Consider the following 22779-nt stretch of genomic DNA (forward strand, 5'->3'; position numbering starts at 1 on the left):
TCTTGGGAAATGGTCAGATTAGGGCGCCGTGGAGAGTGAGTATTGTAGTTTTTTTGTTCTGTATTTTATAAGACGCAGAGAGGGAGGGAGGAAGGGGATGTGGGGAGGCAGGAAGAAGCCCCGCGACTAGGGAGCCACGTGGATGCGGCACAATGACCTGTTATAAGCGGCGGGTGAGGCGGGCGAGCGTCCGGGAGGCCGTTGCTAGGCTGTTGACCGTGTTGCGTCCACACACACACACACACACACACACACACACACACACACACACACACACACAATACATCAATTTAAGAAGTTGTATTGAGAGTAGAAAATGTTCTGAGGGTGGGGGGCCCCCCACGAGTGTGTAAAACTCCCTCCCACTACAGTACAAATGGGTTATTACGAAGAGGTGTCGTCCGGTACCGCAAACGCTGGGTTTGACGACCTCTTAGGAAAAAAAAACATTTCACACACGGGATACGAACATACATTCGTGTTGTCCCGCCTCCATCAGATAAAAAGTATTTTCCCGGCATTATTTTGAGGATATTCTGAATACCTGCGCACACAATGCTCTAATTAGATTTGATTGATTCGGGGATGTAGTGTGCGTATACCTCCAGTGTATCACAAGTTTTCTCACTCTCATAAATCCTGGATGTTTGTTGTTGGATTAAGGAACGCTTCCCTGCCTCCTCAATCTTGTGGTTTCCATCTTAGAAGCGGACGCTTACCGTCCCTTAAGCCCTGTCCAGCCCAGCTTGGAAGATCTAATCATTATCCACATCACGTTTAATCTGGGCAGACTCCTGGTAACTGGTAATGAGATCCCGTCTTTCCTTGTTAGTTTGGAGGAAGGTAATTGCAGTGTTTTCAGCCTTTTCTTCACAGACGATTTTTTTTTTGCACATTGTTTCTCTTTTTCTTGACTCGTGTGTTTGGATTATATATATATATATATATATATATATATATATATATATTATCCCTGGGGATAGGGGAGAAAGAATACTTCCCACGTATTCCCTGCGTGTCGTAGAAGGCGACTAAAAGGGGAGGGAGCGGGGGGCTGGAAATCCTCCCCTCTTTTTTTTTTCAATTTCCAAAAGAAGGAACAGTGAAGGGGGCCAGGTGAGGATATTCCCTCAGAGGCCCAGTCCTCTGTTCTTAACACTACCTCGCTAACGCGGGAAATGGTGAATAGTATAAAAAAAAAAAAAAAAAAAAAAAAAAAAAAAAATATATATATATATATATATATATATATATATATATATATATATATATATATATATATATATATATATATATATATATTCTCTCTCTCTCTCTCTCTCTCTCTCTCTCTCTCTCTCTCTCTCTCTCTCTCTCTCTCTCTCTCTCTCTCTCTCTCCGATAGCATTAACAAATTGACATTCTGAAATAATTTGAGAATGAAGAAAGTTTTCTGTAGCCCTGGAAAAGTAGTCAGGATTATGGATGGTTAATAAGCAGTTGTACTGTGAGTACAGAAGGTATACCTGAAGTATACCTGAAGTATACCTGAAGTATACCTGGAGTATACCTGGAGAAAGTCTGCCAGACACAAGGGTAGATCCCTCTGGCGTAAATGATACTGACGAGGTCTCGTGTTTAGTGGTCTTATTACCGACTTAACCCACCTTAGATCACGGCAGTACGACCCTTGGCTGTTATGGTCCCGTCTGGCCTTTGCACAACCTAACCCTTAAAAATCAGGCCAAAGGTCTGGCCGTCATACCTAAGGGTCGTACCGTCGTGCTTGAACGGTCGCACCGTTGTGATAGAGGGTCGTAACCGTTGTTAGAAGGGTCGTACGGTCGTGTTCGAGGGTTGTATTGTCACACGTCAGGGGTTAATGAATATATTGTTGGACTTGTAGAATGCTCTCTCATTTACATTGTTGAAGAATAAGAAAGGAATCTGTACGTGAGGTGAATGTGGCTCAGGAGATACTGTTCTGACTCCATTAATTGTACTATCACTTGCGGGTCGGAAACAGACAGCCGCTGACATCACTCGTATATATCCTTAACCGATGACTAGACACTCTCTTCGAATATTCAATCCAGTGTTTTCCCTTGGGATGGCTACGTGTTTAATGGGCGAGATGACGCCGTCGACGGCGATGAGACTGGTGCAGACTGCTGGCGATTGTATGGAAGAGGAGAGGAAAGTTGTAGGGTTTCCATGATTATTATCAGCTGGATGAAGCTTCATATGGCCGCCGCTCCACACCCCCACCCCACCCACTTCTTGCCTCACTACTGTCGTAGGCCTGGCTTCTCTCGTGCGTTAGGCCTGCCTTCTCTCGTGCGTTAGGCCTGCCTTTTCTGGTGTTGTCTTAGCTTTCTAGCACGTCGTGCCATGTGTTTGCTAAGGTCATTCCCACCTCTGGGCTCACTGGTCGACACTAACATTTAGAGAAGCCATTTATCCTCAGCCTAGTTGGAGATATTTCCTATGTATGCCTCTGTTCCTTCTCATGCACCAAGGAAAGTCCCCTATAGCTCCTGGAACGATCCAAGGGTCTTGTGCCGCAGGAGTATGGAAATCACGACCCCCAGGTGTACGTCTTAGGACTAGATGAGGTCAGATAGGGGAAGGGGGCTGGTGGCCCGTAGCGTTGTCCGCTGTGTAAAGGTGAAAGGTACGCGAGAGGTGGATCACTCAGTTCCCTTAGCTATCGAGAGTTAAGACGGTTTCTCTTCCTGCTTTTTCTCTTATCTCTTCTCACTTCTCTACTTCCTCTCCTTCCTTTTTCCCTTTCTCGGCTCTCCTCTGTCTCTGCCTTATCCTCGACGAACGTGGGGGTTCATGAAGGTTGGTATGAGGGAAATACCTATTGGGTCAGGGTCCCGTCGGTCAGAGGTCAGCTGTTGCGGCGGTACAATGTACCATAAATATTCCCCTTACATTGCCTGCTGACACGATCGACGTTGTGTTCACCGAAGGCTTACCAGTGGGGCGAGGGGGGACAGCGGCTGGGAGGAACTTCATGGGCCACCACCCTGCTGGGTAGCGGGAGACGTGGAGATGGATTAAGCGCTTGAGTCGGTGTGAGACGATCCTCGAGTACGACCACGCCACCTTTACGTACGACGGTCCGACACGAGCGCGACCGTACCGCCCTTCCAGATCACGGCGTTACGACACGAGCGCAGTGATACGACCCATTAGGTCTGATGGCCTGATCTTTGACCTGACCCTCAATGGCCATGTCCGAGACCAGGCCATCGTACACAGTGATCATACCGTCGTGCTGAAGGGACCTGCTGTCTTGCTGAAGGATCGTACCCTCGCCCTGGAGGATCGTACCGTCTCGCTAAAGGATCGTACCGTCGTCTTGAAAGGATCGTACCGTCTTGCTGAAGGATCGCACCGTCTAGCTGAAGGATCGTACCGTCTTGCTGAAGGATCGCACCGTCTTGCTAAAGGATCGTACCGTCATGCTGAAGGATCGTACCGTCTTGCTGAAGGATCATACCGTCTTGCTGAAGGATCGTACCGTCATGCTGAAGGATCATACCGTTGTGGTTAGGAAAGACGACATCTGCAGGTTTTAACAATAAATCATATGTGGAAATGTCATGTAACAATGACTTGTCAAGTTTTCTAAAGTTTTGAGAATGTGTGAGTCATTTGTGTGAGAATTAATACATAACTTGAGAATAAGATCAGATGAAATAATGGAGACTCGTATAAACCTGTTTTGCTAAATAGCTTTTATCATGTTCATATCTGATTAATTGGTTTTAATTTGCATAGTTAGCAAAAAAATGGGATAAACGCGTATTTTCACCGAAACAAAACTATGTTGCATGAAAAAAAAAACTATGACGTTTTGGCTGCTGGAAGAGTTGTTTATTTTCATCAACAACAACAACAGCGGCGGCGGCCATCTTGGATTGTGTGTTGAGGGGATCGTTCAGGGACGAACCCCGCCAAGTTTGGCTCACATCGGCTCAGTGGTTGCAGAGATGAGTGAAACGTGGACAACGTCAACACATGACGCACCACACACACATACACACGTACACCAGGTGATGGCGTATAACCTCTGATCATGTAGGAAAAAGATAATGTACAGAAACTCCTCGAGTCTTTTGTCTCTACTCTGATCTCATTTTTTTGACAATTTTAAATATATATATATATATATATATATATATATATATATATATATATATATATATATATATATATATATATATATATATATATATATATATAATGTGAATGTGTAATTACTTGTTTTTACTGTATGGGGAGGAATTTTTGCCATTAGGAAGACCTATTTCTTGAACTTTTTCTACTGTTATACATATTATAAACTCCTCTGTCCTTCCATGTTTACAGTCTCATGACTCAGGATATACCATTCATGCACTCATCTTTGTGTGTTTGTTTGTTTATTTGTGTGTGTGTGTGTGTGTGTGTGTGTGTGTGTGTGTGTGTGTGTCTGTAATCATCAGACTGGGAGTACAATTTTGGTCTCCTAAAATTTGTTGCCGTTACATAGGGAACAGAAATAGCACCCAGGTGTTCAATGTTGAGTCTGGTGTGGCGGACTATGTAGAGTTGTGGTCCCCATGAGGAGAGGCGGTGCCGTTTTACGATGCTGCAGAATTTATGGTTAAGAACGATGGGAATAGTTTAGTGTGCGTGGATGTTGAAGGTGGCGTGTCCCGTGGTGCGGTACACGGACCGAGGAACGGCCCTGACGCGGAACGCTGAACCCAGGAACGGTCCTGGTCCACACAGCAGGAGCTGCTTGTGTTGTGAACGATATGGTAACATGTTTTCCCTTTGCATCTCCTGCGAGGAATATAATTTCCCTTGAAGGACCTTAGCGGCGCACTCAAGTGTTCACACATGTCCCGAGGAAAGTTCTCGCTGGCTTCCTCCATCGTCAACTCAAGGGGACACACACGTGTGTGTTGGCGGCTTTGGGTGGTTGATCGGGGACTGATGGCGGGTTGTCGCCAGAGCTGCAAGTGTTGTTCGCCAGCAGGTGTATGTGTGTGTGTGTGTGTGTGTGTGTGTGTGTGGAGGCAGAGGCAGCGATACAGCATGGCACCGGCCCCCAGCCGCCGGCTGCAGCCTCCTTATTGATCACGTCGTCATACTTCGTTTTTCGTGGGCGTCCACACCCACGATGTGGCCCTTCCCCCGTGAGCGTCTTGAAGGCGTATGGTGGTGGCAGCGGCAGCAGTAGTAGTGGTGGTCAGCCAACCCCGGCCCGTGCAGTACACCTCACTTTACTTCATTCATCCAAATGACCGTGTTATTATTTTGTGCTTGGGTGAAGCTCCTGCACACGTACAGAATGCTCGTGTGTTAAAGCAGTTTAGACCCTCTGAACTTTAATGCCTCAATACATTTAAGGTGAAAACGGTCTCATATATTTCCCACGTGTGTTCTAATATTCGAGGAACGTACTTGAACGTATTTGGGCTACCTTCGGTCATGCTGGAAGCCTTCCCTAAGCATTCAGCAATTCTTTTGGCTCCGAATTTGCGCCGAGAGCTGTTTTGATAAATCGTCATCTGCATAGTAAAGATGGCGGGCAGGGCAGGGCGGGCTGTGATTGGACGGAGGGCGGGTGGGGCGGTGGCCACGTGACCGCGCAGGGGATCAGCTGATCGTTGCCGTTCGCCACACGTGGCAGGACGGACCCAGCTCAGTCGTCTCCTAGGATAGACAAGTCGTCCTGAGAGCAACCCTGGAAAAAAGAAAGAAATATATCACCAAACTTGACGAACCAACTTCATTAAGTCTGGCCTTAACTCATGTAATTAGTATTTTGAAGGAATTAAAACCATAGTTATTGCAAAAGAATTACTCCCGAACAGGTTTTAACTAAGGCTTGCCAAACTAAGTGAATCAACGGGAGGTAATTGCAGAAATTAACCCCAGGCCACTTAATTGCGAGGGTCATGTAGCGTCTGGCTTGGGGGTCGTACCATCTGGCTCGCGGGTCGTACCGTCTGGCTCGCGGGTCGTACCGTCTGGTTCGAGGGTCATGTAGTGTCTGGCTCGCGGGTCGTACCGTCTGGCCCGCGGGTCGTACCTTCTGGCTCGAGGGGTCGTACCGTCTGGCTCGAGGGTCGTACCGTCTGGCTCCGGGGTCGTGTACCATGGTACACACTCGTAGCTCAACCTGTCGTGGGGAGAGCTCACATCCCCCGTTGCGCTGGAGATGACCGGGGGATTTGTACTCAGCCCGTCGCGTCCGCTGGTGCCGGTGCCGGGGACCCCGTGGCAAGACACACACACACACACAGACACACACACACATACAGACGGACAGATAGACAGATACAGTTTGCTTGCGTTCGATGAAGACATTTGACATAGATGGGGTATAAAGATGAAATTAGATATAGACGGAAACTGGGAAAGATGTCTAAAAAGGAAATGAGAAGCAGTGCGGAAAGTACCAATTGATTTCTTTAAGATGGAACCCCTAAGTGTGATGGGGGTCTACCGCGATGAGGCGGGTGTGGGGTGTCGAAGGGGTGGTGTAGGGTTGGAAGAGGAGGGCGGAGGATTTAGATGGAAGTTAAGTGATGTCAGGTGTGGGTTGAGCTAGGGGTTTAGGGTTTAGGGGTTGAATGATGAAGGTTGAGTGACTGGTGCGCGATGGAGGTTGCACTACCAGTACAACCTATCATTCTGTCATATCGAACATTACTAATTTTGTGATGATCGTCTTTGTCGCCAGAATGCATTACTTTTCACTCAACTACATCGAAGTCCAGAGGTCACTCTGGGCGTTCAGACAGTCCTCCTCTGACTGGACTATAGTCCCTGAACTCTTGTCATCGGCAGATTTGGAAAGTTCTGCCGGTGAGCTGTGTCTGCAGGTCACTGACACAGATAATAGAAAATGAATATGGGCTCTCCAGGACTGAGCCTTGTGGTGTCGCGCTTGTCAAGCCAAGCCAGCCGGGCGCTCTCCCGTTTAATACCTCGCGGTGTTTCCTGTTTGTGAACCAGCTCGCTTTCCGCCCCCAGATTTGATTTCCTAGGCCGTGTACCTTAATTTTACACGGCAATCCTATATTTTGTTTTTTTATATAGATTTGTTAAACACGAAACTTTATTTTGAAACCTATGCCGATATAATCGGTTGCACGTGTATAATACTCTAAAGATTTAGGCATTTTATCCCTACTCGCTGTTTCTAGCAGATTTTCTAGAAACGTAGTAAGGCTCATTTGACGGTAGTTCAAAGTGCATCCTTGTCTGTCTTGTTTTTGAAAAGTAACAGTGAGTTGTGATGGTTATTGAGGTAAATGTAGGAGTAGATGGTGAGTGAGGTGTGCGAGGTGTGGAGGCTGAAAGAGGTATGTGCGTGTGGGGTCGAGGTTGAGTGGGATAGCTTGGGTTTGATGGTTGATTGAGGTAGTTGAGGGGTTGAGGCTAAGTGAGGTAGATGTACGGTAAAGGATAAGGGAGGTTGGTGTGTGGTGGAAAGTGAGTGAGGTAGGTGTAGGGCGGAAGTTGAGTAACGCGCATGTAGTTTACGCCGGGTCGAGACTCGACGGGGCGTGGACCAATCAGATGTCAAAAAATTCTTTGCCAAGGACGAGACTGGAATATAGCCATTCTTAGTCATCCCTTGTGGCCGCACACTCCCGCTGTATAATGGCTACAGCCATACAGCTTAACTTCCAAACATACAGTGATTCACACGTTCATATGTAGGTATTTATTTGCATATGGCATGACATTAGAGCTGGTGAATTGGCGGTGGCTCTCAGTTCGTCGTGTGTTATGAATGTCAGAACAGGAGGTAACTGGGCCAGGCTAACACCTGCTCTGTGCACCTGAGGTTTTAGCTAATCAAGGGGAACCCTTCGGTCGTACCGTAAGAATATCTGTATCCCAGTAATTAGTCTGCAGTTCACTGGCATTACACACTTTTTCGCTCATTTATCCGTTTCGGTAAAAGGAAATGTTACAGAGTTTGAGCTTAGGTTGTTGAATGGAAGGTGAAAGAGAGTACGTCTCTTTCATTTAAGATTCATTTTTGTAGTCGAAAGATAAACACTTGAAAGCAGTAAAAGTCATCAACAACATACAGATGAATAGATGAAGGCATTGGATCACACAAGCTAACTGAGGAAAAAAAATCCTGTGTACTTGTGAGCAAGTAAGTAAGAAAACTTAAAGGTTGAAGAAGACTTAGACACAAGACTGCCTCATTCGTTGCAACTGAGGAGACTCCTGCAAGGGGAGCTGGAGGACCTTGGTTATACGGAAGACAGGTGTCCTGTTCCATGCACAGCATGCACGAGAGGAAGGATTCGAGGCTGTCATCTGAGCAGCGAGGACGCACACGTCAAAGGACCGTACCTTGGACTGTGCAGAGACATTCCATACCCTGTGTACGCGGTTCCAAGAGGAAAATATGATTTCATGTCGTTCAAGAAAATTGCCACAGTTGTTGGGAATTGTGTTTGCCGTTCCATTGTTGGTTGGTCTTGCATGCACGTGAGGGACGAGGCACGGCGAGTTCTTTTGTCGGGGAGGGAAAAGACGAAGCCCCGAAAATATACTCTTGAAAATGAGGAATCTTCAGAGGGTGGACTGAATCCCCTGGGGAGGACGCTAAGACCCTTGATCATGACGGTGTGACCCCGGGGTATAATGACCTGGACTCATAATGGTCAGGTCAAGGAGTCTCTCCGGCATACTCAAGAACGCTCCGTCGTGCTCGAGGGGTTAATAACCTGGGAAGGTCAGAGGACGTCTCGCCAGGCAAGTAATCATCAGAAACTCCGAGAATTCGGAGGACTGTGTCGTCGGTTTTTTTTTTTTTTGCGCCATAAGAAGCGAGATTAATTCGCGCGTTCCTCCACCATTCAAAGATTTTATTAAAATGCATATTTTACGGACTAGTTACCGTGCAAAGTATTTAAGAAGCCAACCCTTAAAGATTCTTTGGAGATTCCCTTTCTTTGTGAACAAGGCCGCCAGATAACCTTGGAGAACTAACAGCTTACTTAATGGTTAAGTGTACCATTTCCAGAGCTGCTCTTGAATGCGTTCTGGAACCTTGCAGACTTTCAGTGCCATGGGAATGCTTCCAGATTGTATATACCATGGAAACTTCCAAACCATACATGCCTTGGAAGCTTCCAGACTGCGTATGCCATGAAAGTCCTGGAACTGTGTGTGTGTGTGTGTGTGTGTGTGTGTGTGTGTGTGTGTGTGTGTGTGTGTGTCCTTGCGCTCGTGTGGGAGTGTACGTAGAGGCGTCGCTGGCAGACAGACCTGCAGCGACAACAACGATGATGAGGATGACGACCTCTTGGTCAACCTGGATGATTTAGGTGTTGAAGGACTGGTGGCCTGCGCAGCGTGACTTGTGTCCTCGAGGCTACTCAGTACCTGAAGTGTTTAGCGTGTTCCCCTGAGCTGGATAGTCCTGATGGGGGAAGACACTGACGCTCACGACATAGGAGTATGAGATAGCTTTTCTTTAACGCTGATGTTTGGGGTAGTTCACATAGCTGAAGGATTCACATGTATTATCCTTCTATAGGACGAGATACATTTGAAGTATCTCCCACCAGAGTACTAGGAAAAAGGCCTTCGAGGAACATAGGATTGTCTGGTTATTCAACAGTGAAGTCTCATTGTGATTTCAGAGCTTGTTCAGTGATTTCAGCGGCTGTATGTACGTGATCCAGTTCACCTCTATTCATAAATGATGATTGTCCATCTTCACCTTTAAACCATTCAGCACACCGGTATGTATAACCCTTGGGTATAATGGTCTGGTCTTTGACCTGATCCTCAAAGGGTTAGGTCAAAGACCACGCCATCATATATGCCCAAGAGTTGTACCGTCTTGCTCCAGGGTCGCAGCGTGCTGGAATATTTTGGGATTGTGAGAAATTGGTTACATAGGAAAAAACAGGGAGAATGATTGATATGGAACTGTGGAGGGTGTTTTAGAAATACTATTTATTCTGTCATCGAAAATCTTGGCCAGCGAAAATTTCTTACTTCAATGGAAAGGTTTGGGAGATTTTTGTTTCTTCATTTGGCTGTTGGGAATCCTTCTCTACAGAGCCAAGTGCTGGAGATAAAGATTCAGGTTTCTTTTGGCACTTTCAAATACAGTACAGGGAAGAGGAGAGCATCATCTAGCATCTGATTCTCTGGCAGAGTCTATGAAGAGGGAGAGTATCACCTTTCTATTGGTTGTTTTATAGAGTCGAGCGGTCGGAAGAGTTCAATCTTATTGGCCGTCTAGTAGAGTTCATTGCACGGAGGAGGAGAATATCATCTTACTGGCTAACACTCACAGAGGTCAGTGCACATAAGAGGATAGCGACAGCCTCTTACATGTTCCTCCAGAGTGTGATAGGCTGCCATTAATACGGTCCTTAATCACACACGAGACGGTGCGCGGCGCGCTGTGGAAAGACATACACCCGCCCGCCTCTCACCACTTTGAAAATCTGTTATTGGAGTCACGAAAGACCTTGTGATGGTGACCTGCGTGTTGGAACTGGTGATCAGAGGGCCTAGTGATCCCCTGGTGCGTCTTCACTCCTTGCCCAGTTAGCCAGGCGAGGCTTTGGAAAAAAAAGGGGGGGCATGATTATCTTCTCTTTTACATTAGTCAAAATTCCAGGGCGTGATGCTGGGAAACCTTTGGAGAGCTGGAGTATATATTAACAGTTGGTTGTAAGTTTACGTCCCTTGGCTCAGAACACCTTCACCAACACTGCCACAGTCAGTGTCCGGTCACTCACCAGGTTTATGATGTCATTCTAACCCTCTGCAGGGTGAGGGGGCCTATGAGTCTCCCCTACTTCACTTACCCTTTCCAGTCCTCTTTGTTTTTCCTTTTTCAAATTTGTTTTGTGACTGAAACGAATCGCTGACAGTAGTGTCTTGCTGACCTTACCTAGATATCGTGCGAAGACCATACCGAGCCATAGATTCATAGCTTCAGGTTCCGGTAAATGCGACGATCATTGAACATCAGAGGAAATAGCAATTAAAAGAAGCACAAGGTTACCTAAAATCACTAAAAGCTCTCAGATTTACCACGAAGATGGTCGAAATATTTGAGATATGAAATGATTATTTTGAGTACGTAAACTCTCTGTGTTCCCTCGAGTTTATGGAAGATTTTGTTCCATCAGAAGCAGCATCGTTACCTGGTTCAGTGTTCGCTGGTCACAGTGATCGCTGCTGGATGATGCTCAGTTTAACCTGCCGGTGCGAGGGACAGATTGCTTGATGGTACAGGGCCCTCAAGACCACTTTAACCTCTTGAGCACGACGTCATGACCCTTAGGCATGATGGCTCGGGTCAGGTCAAAGGCCTCGTCATTATAAGCAAGGGTTCATACCGCCGTGTTCGAGGATCGTACAGCCGTGCTCAAACATCGAACCAGCGTACTCAAGGATCGTACGGTCGTGCTTAAGGATAGCACATAAGAATGTGCTATGATTGAAATGAACTATACTGGAATTTCTTCTACCGCACCAAACTCCCTGACATGTTTGCGGTTTACGTCGGTGGTGTGACACGCTTTTTAAATGGGCTGAAAGAACTGTTACGAAAAGACTCGGAGGGAAGAAAAAAACGGAGAGAGAGAGAGAGAGAGAGAGAGAGAGAGAGAGAGAGAGAGAGAGAGAGAGAGAGAGAGAGAGAGAGAGAGAGAGAGAGAGATCCGGGTCCAAGCCAAAAAGAAAAAAAAAAAAGCCATTCCCCGTCGACAAACATGGGTGGTGGTCGGCGCCAGACGGACCCCCTCCCCCCTCACACCTGGTTTATAGAGGTCGTGGTGAGGAAGACTTTAGTAAAACCTGTTATTCCCTGATTCTTCTTTTTCGTAATGCCCGGGGAATAGAATTATGATACTCCTCCAAGGCTTGACTTACAGCTGAATTGCTCTGTAACTTGTACACACACACACACACACACACACACACACACACACTGTCAGTCTGAAGCTTGTGAGATCTTTGGTTGCAGGTTGTATTTCCGTAAGGGTCGAATTGATCGTTAAGGGTGCCTGCGTCGTCGACTCTTCACCACAGAAGGGTCGACCTGATCGTTACGGGAGGACGAGGGGAAAAGTACCGCCAGTCTGTCTGACGCGGCCGCTGCTCACCTGAGCCCTGGAGTGGCTGACTGCGAGCCATTCACATGTCACCGGGTATCGAACGGGGCTGCCTCTCTGTCGCACACCCCCGCACGCACCCACCGTCCTCACAGTGGCTCTGTCGCGCAGGTGGTCGCGTACGCGCTGTCACCCTCGGGTGTCGTCGTGGTCGTGTACGTGCTGGTGTCCCCGTGTGTCGCGCGGGTATTTTGGACACTGTGGTCTACGAATGTCATAAAGGTCGTTTAGACACTGTCGTCCTCGTGTATCGTGCAGGTCATTTGAATCACTGTCGTCCTCGAATGTCGCGTATGGGGTTCGGATCTCGTCCCCAGGTGTCGTGCATGTCGTTTTTGTATTCTGTCGTTCCCGAGTGTCGTTACTATGAAATCCTTGCAGAAAGATCGCATGAAAATAGACTATTCATTATACTTGACGAAAGAAAATAATTTTAACAATAAAAGATAAACTACAAAATGTCGCATACTCGCTGTATTACAACCGTTTTTCTTTCTTTTTTCTAATCCTGAAGCTTTTAACTTCCCTGAGAGACTTATATAACTTTTTTTTTGTATCTAAACGGCGAAAGTTATGGCGGGCAAATAAGCTTAGCCTAATGCTTCCCAGTGCTTGCCTTAGGTATGGAGGTTTGTGTTGTGTGTGTGTGTGTGTGTGTGTGTGTGTGTGTGTGTGTGTGTGTGTGCAGTGCTTGCTTTAAGTATGGAGGTATGTGTGTGTGTGTGTGTGTGTGTGTGTGTGTGTGTGTGCAGTGCTTGCTTTAAGTATGGAGGTATGTGTGTGTGTGTGTGTGTGTGTGTGTGTGTAAGTTTAGAGCTTGTTCCAAGTATGGAGGGGTGTGTTTATGAGTGCAATGCGTGCTTTAAGAACGGGAGGTAGGTGTGTGTAAGTGTCGTGTTTGCCTTAAGTATGGAGGGGTGTGTACTTGTAATAGTGCTTGCCTTAAGTATGGGAGTCAGTTGTGTGTAAGTGTTGTGCTTGCCTTATGTAATAGACGGGAGCGTGTAAGCCCAGTGTTTGCGTGGTGTTAGGAAAGACCTGGGCGTCACGTGGTGGGTGCTGGCCAGGGGCGTTGACGGCAGCACCGTCCATCATCCTTGTGACCCAATACCTTTATTTTCCCTCTACTACGATCGGCCGCTGACGTCTCCTTTAGTCAGCCGGCCGGCACTTCCTTCACATAGTGGACGTAAGTCAGCCTCACATACATCACCGGCCGGCACTTCCCTCACCTAGAGTCAGCCTCACATACATCACCGGCCGGCACTTCCCTCACATAGTGATTGTGGCTCAACTTCAAAGGCACATCAAGCCTCCACTTCAGAGCTTAACGTCTTGAGGACGACGTTACGACACTCGGGTATGATGACCTGGTCTTTCATGATGCGTTGCTTAAGGATGTGGTCTTGAGGGCTGGCCATTATATCCAAGGTTTGCACCGTCGTGCTCAAGGGTCGAACCATCGTGCTCAAGGGTCGTGCCGTCGTGCTCAAGGGTCGTGCCGTCGTGCTCAAGGGTCGTGCCGTCGTGCTCAAGGTTCGTACCGTCGTGCTCAAGGGTCGTGCCGTCGTGCTCAAGGGTCGTGCCGTCGTGCTCAAGGTTCGTACCGTCGTGTTCAAGGGTCGTGCCGTCGTGCTCAAGGGTCGAACCGTCGTGCTCAAGGGTCGTGCCGTCGTGTTCAAGGGTCGTACCGTCGTGCTCAAGGGTCGTGCCGTCGTGCTCAAGGGTCTTACCGTCGTGTTCAAGGGTCGTACCGTCGTGCTCAAGGGTCGTGCCGTACCCGTCGTCCCCAAAGGAGGGTAAATGGATTAAAGATAACATTGCATGCCGCACGGCCCGTGGAGCCAGTTAAAGGTGGCCTAACTATCATATGGTAAGAGTGGGTGGTTGGTTGTGGAGGGGAGGGGGAGAGGGGGGGGCGCCGTGAGTCATGTGGTAGAGGGGGAGGAAGGGGGAGAAGGAGGTGGGAGGGAGTTGGGGTGGGGGGTGAGCCTGGCTATCATCACTGCTGCGCTGTGGAGATGCAGCAAACGGCCCCGCCCCCGTCTGGCAGTGGAGGTGGTGGCGGTGGCGCTGCTGGTGGCGGTGGTGGTGGAGGAGCGGCAGTCGGCAGGCCAGCCAGCCAGCCTCGGCCCTCACAGATGGTGGCAGGGGCGGCGGTGGTGATGGTCGTGGCCGCGGGAGGGATCCGCCGCCGTGTATGTGTGTGTGTGTGTATGTGTGTGTGTGTGTGTGTGCCTGCGTGTGTGTGCGTGTGTGTGTGACGCTCGACTTCTGCTGATCACGCTTAAGCCTCCCTACCCCGAGGAGGAGGGGCGGCGGCGCCTCCTCACCACCAGCGGTGTTCTCCATCACAGGTAACAGTAACATCTTTACCGTAACGTAACTTTAAGTTGGTTGGGCTGGCCTAGTGCTGGGGCACAGCGGGAGCTGCCGGGAGGAGGGGAACTAGTGTGTGCTTCCATGTACCGGGGGCTGCCGGCAGCTCCCACCCACCCCCTCCTGCTCTTCTCACACGCTCAAGCACGTTTTCTCTTCCTCCTCTTCCTCCTGTATTAGAATCAGTGCCTGATTAGGCCGTCGGCATGGGTCCATCTCGTCCATGCATCTCCCTCACAGCCAATGATTGTGGGTTTCATTGTGGCCTTGTAAGAAATTTGGCGCTTTTATGTGAAGCATTCATTGTCCTGCTTGAATTGAGGCTGTTATTGTAGTAGTGCCCGGTAGTTTGTTATTGTAGTGGTATCTAGTGGTCTGTTATTGTGGTGGTGTCTGGTGGTCTGTTTCTGTAGTGGTGTCTGGTGGTCTGTGATTGAAGTGGTGTCTGGTGGTCTGTTATTGTAATGGCGTTTGGTGGTTTATTACTGTAGTGGTGCCTGTTGGTCTGTTACTGTGGTAGAGTCTGGTGGTCTGTTACGGTGGTGGTGTCTGGGGATCTTTTCTGTAGTGAAGTCTGATGGTCTGTTACTGTGGTGGTGTTTGGTGGTATCTCGTAGTCCTTTACTGTGGTAGTTTCCGATGATTTTTTACTGTAGTGGTGTCTGGTGGTCAGTTACTGTGATGATGCCTGATAATCCATTACTGTAATGGTGTTTGGTGGTCACCGTTACTGTAGTGGTGTCTGGTAGATTGTTACCGTGATGATGCCTGATGATCTGTTACTGTAGTGGTGTATGGTGGTTTGTTACCGTGATGATGCCTGATGGTCTGTTACCGTGGTAGTCTCTTACTCTGGTAGTGTCCTGTGTCCTGTTGCTGAAGTGGTGCTTGGCGGTCTGCTTATGTGGTGATTTCTGATGGTCTGTTACCGTGATGGTGTCAGGTGGTCTGTTACTGTAGTGGTAGTCTGGTACTATGTTGGAGTCTGGTGGTCTTTTATTAGGATGGTGTCTGTTAGTTTCTTACTGTGGTGGTGTCTTTCTTGTCTGTTACTGTAGTGATGTCTGGTGGTCTGTTACTGTAGTGGTGCCTTATGATCTGTTATTGTGGTGGTCCATTGCAGTGGTAGTATCTGGCGGTCTGTTACCGTGGTGGTTTTTGGTGGTTTGTTATGGTAGTGGTGTTTGGAAGTCTGTTATCATGGTGGTGTATGGTGGTCTGTTTCTGCAGTGGTCTGGTCGTGCCTGATGATCTATTACTGTGGTGGTGTATGGTGGTCTGCAGTAGTGCCTGATTACCCGTTACTGTGGTGGTGCTTAGTGGTCTATTATTGTAGTGGTGCCTGGTGGTCTGTTACTCTTACTCAGCCTTGCATGTTTTCGTAACACATATCATGTTTCTCTTGAACGCCCCCACGCAGGGTGTAGCTCTAGTCACGTGTCATGCTCCCTGTGAACTCCCTCATGAGGGGCCTGGCTTCACATCATGCTCCCTGTGAACTCCCTCATGAGGGGTCTGGCCACGTGTCATGCTCCCTGCGAACTCACGCATAATGGTTCAAGCAACGTGTCATGCTCGCTGTGAACTCCCTCATGGTGGTTCTAGCGATGTATTGTGTTGCAGTAAACTCCCTCGGTGTGGGTCTGGTTGCGTGTCATTCTCCCATGTGAACGCTCTCATCATGGAGTCTGGCTACATGTCACGACCCTTTTGAACTCCCTCATAATGTGTCTGGCCACGTGTCACGATCCTTCTGAACTCCCTCATAATGTGTCTGGCTACGTGTCCTGCTCCCAATGAACGGCCTCATGAAGGGTGAGATCGCATGGGACGCTTCGCGTGAGCGCCGTCTTGCAGGATCGTCGCCCAGGTCGTGTTTACTGTGAGAGTCCTCACCCGTGGCTTGGCCTCGGTGTCATGTTCATGGGAACACCTCTGTCCCAGGGATATCGCTGCGGATCGCGTCGCTTTGGAACGCCCTTGTCCGGAGTCAGGTCACGCCAGATGCCTTCTGTGGACCAGCTCTCCCTTGCGTAGGGGCTTGCAAATGATGACGTATGTATAGCGTTTGCTCCAAGGTGGACGTTTGTCGCTGTGCCAAAGCGGTACTACTCGATAGGCAACCCTGGAGATCTCTAGATAACCTTATCATTTTTCTTTTGATTATCTAAAGAGCAAAATTGATCGAATATGCAAAAAAACATTAGAAATTGTAATGTATCGTAACACATTCTTCATGATTTTGTGTCCGCGTTTGCAGCCATTGGTATTTGGAAAGTTCTATAGTCAGTTCGGCCCAACCAAATCGGTTAGGTTAGGTGTTAATGTTAAGTGTAAGAGTAGGAAAGGTTAGGCTTTAGGTTTGGTTGGGTTTAGGTTAGATTTTGTTAGTTTATGGGGTTGGGCTAGGTTAGGTTTTTGGTTTGGTTAAGTCCGAAAAATGGAAATAACTCTATAACGCCTGGTAGATTTATCACGTAGGGAGAAAATTAATCCTCTAATCATGTGGGGCGCGGTGTCAGCTGGACCGTCCCGCTGGGTTTGTTTGGTATCGGGGTCAGATATCATACAGAACAGTGTAAGTAAGTTTGAAATGACCAGCAGAGGTCCTAGACATCATATAATGCCCATTAGAGGTAATAAACCATCATGAATTGCCCACTAGCGGTAATAAACCATCGTAAGCCTTAATAAAATGGTAGAGTTCTCAAGTTTCCTTATTTAATTGTACCTCTACAATATTACTCTTACGTCTGTGTAGCCATCTACGAGGAAGAACTCCCGAACTGCAGAGCTGTGGGATTTTCTCTTCCTTCGTCTTTCCCTCCGCCTGTAAGCCTTTCTACCTCTTTTCCCAACTCTTGTCTTGTTTAGTTCTGCTTCCTCTAGCACAGCTGTAAGATCCTTACCAAGGTATTATGGTTACTAGGCCTTTTGATTTAACCCTTAAAAGGCCAAACCATCATTCCCATAGGTCGCACCGTCGTTGCACTGTGAAGACGAGGATTCAAGTCTTCGGCTCGTGATTCAGTATCGTCAGCTACATGAAGCCTGGTCTGAGGCTTATTCATTGTCGTTTCTTTTCTTTTTTTTACGTAAGTTTTAAACTAATCTAAGTACATAAGTTTAAAACTTGTCTCTCCATTCCATTCAAGTTTTAGAACTCGTTTTAGTGCATGAGTTGAAAAAACTTCTTTCCATTCCATTCAAGTTTGAAACTCGTCTCTCGAGTCCAGTCTCTTCGTGGGTTTGTAAGCAGTACATAAGTTTAAAACTCGTCTCTCGATAAGTTTAAAACTCATCTCTCGAGTCCAGTTTAATCGTAGCCTAGATTACGCTTGAGAATGTACTGGCAAATGCCGATGGGATGGTGGGTGGCAGACAAGAAACCTTGTCCCTCGGCCCATGGATGTAAGTGCTGTTCTCCAGACCTGGTTCTCTGTCAAGGAAGGTTCCCCTTCTCGCTGCGCTCCCTTCTCTGTCGTTTTGGCGACGCAGGCAACTCTGATCCAAGATTTTGGTACCTAGCCTGTCACCGATCTATTTGACTCACTTTCCTCGAGCACAAGTGACGACTTCACATTTCCGTGTTTGAATAATTCAGGGATCTGTTGAGAATTCTTATTCCCCTCAAGGGCTTTATAGATCAGGGGTTTAGGACGCGCAGATAACCTCGTCATAGACCCTTAGGTCTTGTGTTTTCCGGCTCTCCGGTGTACTCCTAAGTAGTGTCATGTCGGGATCTGGGAATGTATACAGACGGAGACAGTAAACGACTAATGATACCTGAGTAAGATTATTTTGGTTCACAAAAAAAAATCAGAGAAATAGTTTTAGAACCACTGGCTGTTGGTCAGGGATAAGTATAAAGTAAATAACGTAAAATTCAGCGTTACAGTAGGTTGTATATAGAGAATATGTACATAAACTGTATTGTCCAGAGCAGGGCATCATGATTTACGACGCCAGACATGTAAATGGACGCGGCTGAGCTGGGTGCCACGTAGGAAATACTGCTCGTTTACTGTGTGTGAAATTGTTCTGGCAATTTACAACAAATTTCTTGGGCCTATGTTGTTAGATTAATGGGTGGTGCCACTGTCTGGCCCTCGCAGTATTGCAAGTGTCAGGCGGTGCTGCTCTCTAGCTCACCCATTGTTATAAACGCCAGTTAGTGCCACTGTTTGGCTCCTTTGTTATTATAATGGTCAGGTAGTGCCCCTGTTTGGCTCCTCAAGTATAACAAACGACAGGTAGCGCCACTGTCTGGCTCAACCAGTATCGCAAACGTCAGGTAATGCCATTGTCTGGCTCATCTAGTATCACAAACGTCAAGTAATGCCATTGTCTGGCTCATCTAGTATCACAGACGTCAGGTAATGCCGTTGTCTGGCTCATCTAGTATCACAAACGTCAAGTAATGCCATTGTCTGGCGCCTCTAGTATCACAGACGTCAGACACTGCCACTGTCTGGTTCCCCCAGTATTACAAACGACAGGTCTTGGTTACTTACCCTAGGTTGGTTTCGGAGGTCTTCTAACCCCCCACAGCTTGGTCTTGGATCAAGTTGCAGTCTCGTTCTTGGTCTCGGTGAAGACGTTGGAGATCGCGGCCTGCAGTAACCGCCACGTCCTGGCTGGTGTGGTATACCTTGTCCAGGACCTTTTTCAATTACTCCACTGTACAGTGGATACTTTTTCTAAAGGCTGCAGGCATTTTATTAACCAGTTTTAGGTCCTGGATGTTTCGTTGTGCCTTACTGACCTTACTTCATTTAGTGATTCTAGTGGGAATATTTTTAAGTCATCCATTTTGTCGTTCAGTTAGAGTTCATTTTTTTTTTTCTATAGGTCGAGAATTATGCCACGTTAGGATTTCCCGAGTGTTGATTATATCTCCCGTCTGCGCTCCAGAGAGTACGGCCATAATGTCTCCACTTGTTCCCGCCAGCCCAGGTGTCTGGTCGGACTGTGGAGTATACGTTACACACTGGCTAACCGCAGTTTCGTCCACCCTGAAGGGTGTCCCTGATACACAGCAGTGTACCCTCCGGGAGAGAACAAATGACGTGAATAAGCGTCATCATCGGTGTAACCTTTCGTCATGACGGTCTGTAGTGTTCAGGTTGTAGTCTTTTGCGGGTGAGGCAGGTGTTAGTCTCTCTCGTGTTGACTGAAGGTGAGGGTATCAGAGATTATCATTCCGAGGATCTTGTGCGTCGCTTGTTTTCAAAATTTGACGGTGTCTGTGTCTGTCCTGTAGTCTGAGTGTTTTTCTCATTTCTTCTCTCTCCCCATTCCGGAGGAGTTGAAACTTTTCACGATTAAAAAAGTTTAAATTTTTAATGTCCCCCTCGGAAGACTTGGTTTGTTTGTTTAATTCTTGAGTGGTTTGTATAAGTAAAAAGGATCTGTGTTTCGTTGTGTTGGTGTTGAGTGTCTGCTGCTGCTAGGCAGCCTGTGATTGTTCTGAGTGCTTTGTCTTGTGTGGCTCGTAGCTTTGTTATATTTGTTTTTGGCAGATTTTCATACTCATTCCCGTATCGTCTTCAGCGGATGGTATGAAACTGTGGCTCGTATTTGCGTCTGTGTGAAGCATGAGAACGAGAAACGCTTTTAGGGGGTAATTAGAGTCAGTTCCTTGGTATTTTAGGGGTTCTACGTTAGGAGGCTTTGAAAATTACCTGATATACAAGAAAAAGATGTGATTTGTTAAACAATGAGTTCAGATTTATCTAAGTTCCATTATCAGGCTTCCCAGTATTACAAACGTTATGTTGTACCACTGCCTGACTCCTCCAGTATTACAAATGTCAGTTGATGCCAGTGTCTGGCTCCCCCAGTATTACAAACATCAGATGGTGCCACTGTTTGTCTCCAACACTAAGGGCGTCACCGTTAAAACCATATAACTGGTGTGTTATACAGTTCCATTTTGTAAACGTAGCGGTATTATTAGGAAGGATAGGCCTACAGTTGCCCGCTGTATATGGATGTTTATATTATATATGTTAAAATGACATTTGTATTTTTCTAAAGGCATTTCTATGTGTGTATTGGTACATACACTGTAGCACGTGGATAGACACGTCATTTCATCACTGGATTCAGCCAGTAGAATGCTTTAGGACTCGCCGGACCCTGAGTAACCCACCCAGCCGTGTTGGGGTCGAACCAACGTACTCAGGTTGTCGGGGTACAGACAGTCGGGAGATGATACCTTGTGTCTGTTATCGACCTCTGGTGAGCGAGCCCCAGTTCCGTCTGGCCTCCCGCCTCGTGCCTCCTGCTGGAGATGCCAGCAGCCCTGGTCTTCCCCTCAGGTGGTGAGACGTCGCCCTTATGTGGTGAGAGATGTTTGCCTCGGTCGGTGGGACGTCGGCCTCAGCTGACGAGAGGTTGGCCTCAGTTGGTGATGTGGATCCGATGGCCACTTAAGCAGTCAGAGGAAGATGGTGGTGGTGGTGGTGGTGGTGGGCGTGAGGACGGGGCTACTGACGTAAGGGCTTGGCTGCGTGGGGCGTGGTTGGGGGCTGGCTGGTCGGCCCTAGACACCTTACACCCGTGTCAAGTTATCTCGCCTGAATAACGATCAAGAGGAAAGGAAATCCAGACCTAAAAGATTTGCTGCTGCGGTGGAAGGCTAACCGTGTGGGAGGAAGATTGGCTGGGGAGTGTGTGAGAGGAAGATTTTTCTCCTCTTTTCTTTCTAGACGTTGTCGTGGCCTCAGGTGGTGTGAGGCTGGTCGTACAAAGCGACAAGTTTTACCACCTTTAGAATGTATATATATATATATATATATATATATATATATATATATATATATATATATATATATATATATAGAGAGAGAGAGAGAGAGAGAGAGAGAGAGAGAGAGAGAGAGAGACGCTGATGGGGCCCCGTCGTCTGCAAGAAGTGGCACTTGCGGACTGAGGGAGGAAAATGCCCCATCAGGGTGAAGCACTGGAGGGATCCACTCTCTCTCTCTCTCTGCCGTGGAGGAGCCCACTTTAGCCTCACAACACTTACCAGCGACAGTTCTGGACAAGGAAGAAAATCCCTTCGTATCTACTGCAGATAGTTCATCCGCTCGTACCTGAACCACGCCTCACCTGTGGCCTGGTCACCCACGCTGTCAAAAACCAGTTTAACAGAGCTTCAAGGTACACAAAACAAAGATAACTTAAAAGTTATCGGCTGTCAGACGATCACAAACGTTCAGTACCTGGACAATGAAACAAAGACGCTGTAGCTCCATTACATTGTCACCTCAGCGAGCTTAGCTTTCGCTTCTACGCAACAGACTAGACCTCACACCCACACAAACATTATCATTGTCATCCACCAACCCCCACGTAAATAAATAGAGCTTACCCCAGCTCCACACTTTAGAATTCGATACATGTAGATCCCCTTCCCCTAACAAACAGAATATTAACAACACACACACACACACACACACACACACACACACACACACACACACACACACCGTAATGACTCAGCAGCGTCGTATTTGTGTCTTTGGCGCTGATTTCATCGTCTGTAATGAATAGATTATTTCATACGTTAAGTGTCGTGAAACAAGATTTACTTTGCCTCCACTAAGTATAACGTTTGCCTAAGAGGTTTACCCTATTAGTATCAGACAAATGGTTGTTTAGAACGAAATTATCAGACCCATTGATAACGTTCAGTGCCAGTATCACACATCATCTCGTAAACTGTTCGTAAAGTAAATGAGCTTCAGTCGTGTGGCTGATTTTCATGGGATTTGTTTCTGTCTGGGAATGATCTTCGTATTTCTGTACTTTCTTTATTCTGTTCATGTCATTTTTCAAGAAGGGAAGTCAAAAATGATCGCAACATTCAAGGTGGAGACGCACTAGTGAATTGTAAAGAGTCAGGATTTGTGTCTTGGATGTCGTATGTCCTGTCCATGAATCCAAGAATTTGGTTTTTCTTTGTTAATGCTTACTTGGCTTTAGGCCACCAGATGTTATTACTCCTAAGTCTCTTTCCCTCTATACCTTCTATAACTCTACAACGTAACGTTATCAAGGTGAACTTGTCATCTGTGAACCCAGTGCCTCATTTTGTTTACGTCAGCTTGCATCTATGGACATCAACCCTCTGTTGTAGTTCCGTCTCGCAGCTTGGTGTCATCATGTGCAAATTTTGTTATAACGTAACGCACTAGTATCAGTGATAACACCATGTATGAGAAATACT

At 47.3% G+C, this 22779-nt stretch overlaps 1 long non-coding RNA gene across 2 annotated transcripts in view; it reads left to right on the plus strand.

Moving 5' to 3' along the window:
* Positions 1–22779, plus strand: part of LOC139755875 (uncharacterized) — a 162627-nt gene that overhangs the window by 19615 nt on the left and 120233 nt on the right. Inside the window, exon 1 of one of the 2 annotated variants that reach the window (XR_011714186.1) lies at positions 14210–14521. The exons of the other annotated variant lie outside the window; for it this stretch is intronic. This is a non-coding gene — a long non-coding RNA (uncharacterized lncRNA). Of the gene's footprint in view, positions 1–14209; positions 14522–22779 lie in introns of those variants that run through there. 2 annotated transcript variants of the gene reach the window in all.

The sequence above is a fragment of the Panulirus ornatus genome, chromosome 20 (assembly GCF_036320965.1).
Source record: "Panulirus ornatus isolate Po-2019 chromosome 20, ASM3632096v1, whole genome shotgun sequence".
NCBI lineage: Eukaryota > Metazoa > Arthropoda > Malacostraca > Decapoda > Palinuridae > Panulirus > Panulirus ornatus.